Here is a 5,117-nt window from a genome sequence, read left to right as displayed (position 1 = left end):
CTGTCCTTCCGGTACACCGAATACCCTTGGATATTGGCCAGCCAGTCATGTGAGGGGTCGAACCAAGTTTCCGTTATTCCCAAAAGGTCTATGTCTTCCTCATGTACTAACATTTCCAATTCATCCATTTTATTAGCTAGGCTCCTGGCATTAGCATATACCCCTCTTAGTTTTGTGGAAGTTGATCGTGAATGGTGACGTTATGGAACTACTGTCACTGCTGACTCTACTACTGCCTTCTGTCCTTTGCTCCCTCATGACTGACTCTACTTCTGAGCCCTCCCCCCCATCTCCTAGTTTAAAAGCCCCTCCAACTTGGGGGTCATCTTTCTCCCCAAAAGAGCTGTACCATCCATATAGAGTCAGAACATTGAAAGAAATCATGGACCGTTTAAGGAAAATGATACACACTTGGCAAGCGTTTGTCCTCAAACAAACTCTTAAAGTGTGTTTTGTTAAACACAGCGGTTGAACTCTTTGGTTGTATGAACTCTCCCTCTTTTGTTACACCAAGTCAAAGCTATTATTGGGATATAGAAAACTTTGATCACTTCATCACTACATGGTGCACACTCACAATCAGTGTTAATTTAGTCAACGAAAACGTTTTCGTCACTGCTTTCGTCTCCGGCATTTTTCAACTGACGAAAACAAGACGCAAAGTATAGCACAGTTTCGTCAAATGACAACAATGACGAAAATCAAATCCATTTTCGTCAACGAACAAAAACTAAAAGAGAATGTGAGGCAGGGACGTTTACCCAACTTCTGGTTTTCACTGAGTTCCGCCTGTGTGGCGTCTGGCGTGGCGTTCCCCGTGACGTCTGACGTGCCGTGAGGACTACTATAAGAGAGTCGACTCAAGACCAGTCACCTGACCTGAGACCTCATCACCAGACAGAGCACTGCAGCCAGAGCCAGGCCCACTCATCATCATCACACGGCAGACGACCAGGCAGTGGCGGCGCGGCACCCACCACCACATCCTCCAGAGAAGAGAGAGCACCCACTGTGAGTTGCAACAGCCAGCAGGCTAGCTATTCCTGAGTCCCGGGTCCCCTCAGAGCTCAGACCACCGCCATCCAGGACTGTGTGTGCCGTGTGCCTGTGTCGTGCATAGGCCCATCCTGTTCAACTTCTAGTTACTAGTTAGAGACCACCACCCTTAAACCTGAGACCTGGACCCCCATCCAGATCCAGCAGTGTTTAGACCACCATCCAGCAGACCAGCACTCACTGCAGCAGCATTTCAGGCCTCCTCTGACCTGACCAACATCCCTTAGACTGAGACCACCATCCAGCACTGTGTGCATTTACTGCATTATACAGGCCATCCCTTAGACCTGAGACCACCATCCAGGCTCCAGCAGCATTGCAGGCCTCCTCTGTCTGACTGACCTGACCACCACAGGCATTACAGGCCATCCCTTAGACCACCAGGCTCCAGCACTGTCCAGCAGCATTACAGGCCTCCTCTTTCTGACTGACTGACCTGACCACCCACAGGCATCCAGTGCATTACTGGCCATCCCTTAGACCCGAGACCCCCCATCCAGGCTCCAGCACTGTCCAGCAGCATTCCTCCTCGCTCTGACCACTGTTTTTGTAATTTGTACCATTCTTTATTCATGGCTGTGTTCTTCTTAGGCAAAATTGTGAGTGAGCACACTCCCTTGTTAGCTGAGAACTTAGCAACCCGCCCACACTGTGGTCTCAGGAGTCAGGATGCTGTACTGTTGCCATGAGCGTGATACAGCAGGACTGATGTGAAGTGAGCTGATGTCTGCAAAGTTTTTATTTTTTTGTATTTTTATTAAATTTTTAGGTTACCCCCTTTGGTCAAAAAAGCAATATTATTGGCAAAACAGTTTTGCCTTAATAAAGACTTAATGACTAACTCGGTCTGTGTATGTAGTAGTGGAGTGCTGTGCTAGTGCATGCTCAAAGCTTAATACCATAAATAATAACATTCGATTTTTCATTCGCTCCAGGACCAGCAGTAGTATATACGAGTTTGGAAATTGTAGAGAAATGCTTAAATAATGCATTACAAATTACAATTGAACCACACCCAGTCGATTATAGAGGACTAAAATGAGTTTTAGTCGACTAAAATGTAAGATGTTTTAGTCGACTAAAATGTACTGGAGTTTTAGTCGACTAAATACGACTAAAACTAAAACACTTGCAGAAGCCTAAAATGGGACTAAAACTAAAATGCCATTTTAGTCCTAAGACTAAAACTAAATTGAAATTTGCTGCCAAAATTAACACTGCTCACAATGTCCCGAAATCACGGACACTGATTTAACAGAAAGCTTGGCCACATTGCCAGCTTTAGATGGGAGCTCCTTGCCATGCATAGCTGCAGAGGAAGAACCAGCGAGTAATACTGAGCCACAGGCTACACAACAGATCTTCTATTTCTTGGTTACTGCAGATTTAATTTCACATGTTGTCATACAGGATTGTGATACAGAAATCTTGTATGACTTACGGAATGGTGTACAAGAAATAGATATTACACCTAGTATCCTCTGGGACAGTTATGATCTCCACGAATCAAACAAAAGGAGTTGTGTGTTTGAAAATGAAACCATACAAGCCTTGGACGATGGGGATACAGAAATCTCCTTGTATGATTTACTGAGCTATGTAGATGGAAAAGATGCTATACCTAGTATCTTCTGGGACAGTTACGATCTCCACGAATCTAACAAGGAAAAAACGTATGAGCCTGGAGAAAAAAAAAAACTGGAGCACATCAAATGAAGAATTCTGCAGCTTAGAGGATTTGATGCTCATGGATGTATCCACACTATCCGAAGAGAACGAAACCGGTATCTTCTACACCATGGATTAGTAGACGAAAAAAAAGTGTCTTGCATTTTTTTAGGACTCTGGTATGTACATCTGTAATATGTCCCAATGATCTAAAAGGTATAGGGGACCTTAACTGTAGCCCATAGCCAGAATTTCCAAGTCACAGCTACTATCAGTCAGACCTACTATTGTCAAAATCACCTACTCCACTAGGCACACTGGGGTTGATTTTGCTAGAGCTAGTAGTAACGCGGTGCATGGTAGCCAATTCGCTTCTAACTTCAGGCAGTTCGAATAAGCTTGGACAAAAAAAAAACCTGGAGTCCAATTGGCTTCTATGTAGAGCTGCACCGGATTTTGCACTCTCCAGTTCCGGTAGATTAACCCCAGTTGGCTCCTGATCATCTAGCTTTCTCATCACCTATCTGACACAAACCTTCACAAAAACTCACGGATTAAGCACAGGATATTGCTCCTGATCATGTCTATACCTTTGATTAGTGTGCATCTACTTGTTGGAGCCCCCCCCCCCATCACTATGGTCAATATTTATTGTGGGAACCTGATCCATCTAGTTGCCTCTACTGTAAATGTCCTTGAATATTTTTAGATTTCAGAGAACCTGCAATCGTGCACTAACCTGTCGAGTGCAGAATTACATTTTCATGGTTCCTCTCCTGGTCTGCCCTCCATGGACAAGCACAGTTCAACTTCAATGTCCAGGTAAAGAACCAGTCTCTGCTTAGCTGTTGGGTATAATCCCAAGTCAGAGCTTACACATTTGTCTCCTGCTCCTATGTGATGGCACTGGCCCCCATCATAAGGAATCAAACTATCGGGTATTTTAGTTACTCATGGCAGGGGAAAAACATGATTATATGGTACTGGGAGACTGGTCTTTAAAAGCAAACCAGTGTTTTTTGCCCGAGGGCTGGGTTGACTACTGGGAATCTCTACTAAAAGCCATACCATCAATATCACATATTTCCCTGTTGTAGTTTTGATTGCACGCACATGATTTTACACTTTTTTTGCACTCGCACAGGTGGTATAAATGTACTATGACTTTCTCACACTATTTTTTTTTTTTGGTTTAATTGCGCCCCCTCCTGCACAAATGCACTCTTCATAAACCTACAAATGGTGGTTGGCTTTTAATTTGCTTATAACATGTAAAATAGTTGAAGAATCACTTTTTTTTTTAAAATAGCCAACACGAAAATGTGTGGTTTTATTATATGCACTATTGTTAAACATGTGAACCCTACGGTTTAAAAATCTGTGTATTCTGACTTGTATCTTAGCATAACTATTTGATTTTTAATAAAATATTTTAGATATATGAAGCAAAAAAAAAAAAAAAAAAAACATGCTGCGTGCCACAGCCTCCACTTTCCTGTCAGCCAGGCCCTTAAAAGGACTGGGATTCCTCTACTGGGATCATGGTTGCTTTATTCAACCTGAAAACAGGAGGGTCCACCACTCGTGAACTAGTCCACTTTTTTTTAAAAAGGGACTCCTCAAGGGTAACGTACAGCAAAATGTTTGGGGACCACAAAGGGTAATTTTGGTTGTTCCCATTGATAAACAGGAAAACCTATCAAAATAAGGCACAAAAAAAGGAAACGCCTTTGGAGTACGAGGTGACCTATGTGTACCAAAGGACACAGCCACATCCGTGGCTACATCAACCGCATCCTCCATTTTTAAAGTCTCACGCAGTGATAAGTGCGTCTACCATCGCTTTTTCATTCACTGCTACGACCATGGAGGAATCATCCCCACTATCGGATGGATCTGGGGAGGTGTGATATTAAGTCCCTATGGAGGGGTTGCATCCACGGCAGCATCAGGCTCAGAATCAGATGAGAGACTGAGCAGGGGAAGGCGGGGACACTTCCTCCTGGGCCTTTGCCCACACGCCACTTCCACCCGGGACACAAAGGACTGCGGGACCGCCATCAATGCAACCATGGGAAGCTGGGATTCCTGAGGGACCTGCCCCCTCCATGAGGGGGGTCAGTGGGGGAGAGGAGACCCTGAGGTTCCATAAGGAATGGAAGACCTTGCAGTACAAAAACTATCTTCTGGTGCCACTAAAGGATCCCCTCAAGGCTCAGGGTATCCATCAGAGAGAGACCCCCCCCCCAAGGACTCACCCTACCGATGGGAGGAGCACCAAGAATTCGAACCCAGGATCATGGATGCCATCCCTGTTCACATGTCCTGGGCACAGGAAGAGGAAACTGAGGAGGAAGAGGAGCTTTGGCATCCCCACAAGGCTTTGGTCTCCA

The 5,117-nt window shown here is 44.7% G+C and overlaps 1 pseudogene across 1 annotated transcript; it reads left to right on the top strand.

The window, feature by feature from the left end:
- Nucleotides 1-382: 382 nt before the first annotated feature.
- LOC309544609 lies at nucleotides 383-3,550 on the top strand (annotated as a pseudogene). Its single transcript has 3 exons — nucleotides 383-582; nucleotides 2,287-2,903; nucleotides 3,434-3,550. The product of its transcript is annotated as an uncharacterized misc_RNA (transcript).
- The last annotated feature ends 1,567 nt before the right edge of the window (nucleotides 3,551-5,117 follow it).

Source organism: Pelophylax lessonae (genome assembly GCF_965119305.1).
Source record: "Pelophylax lessonae genome assembly, chromosome: 1".
NCBI classification, from domain to species: domain Eukaryota; kingdom Metazoa; phylum Chordata; class Amphibia; order Anura; family Ranidae; genus Pelophylax; species Pelophylax lessonae.
This window is presented reverse-complemented; position numbering and strand designations above follow the sequence as displayed.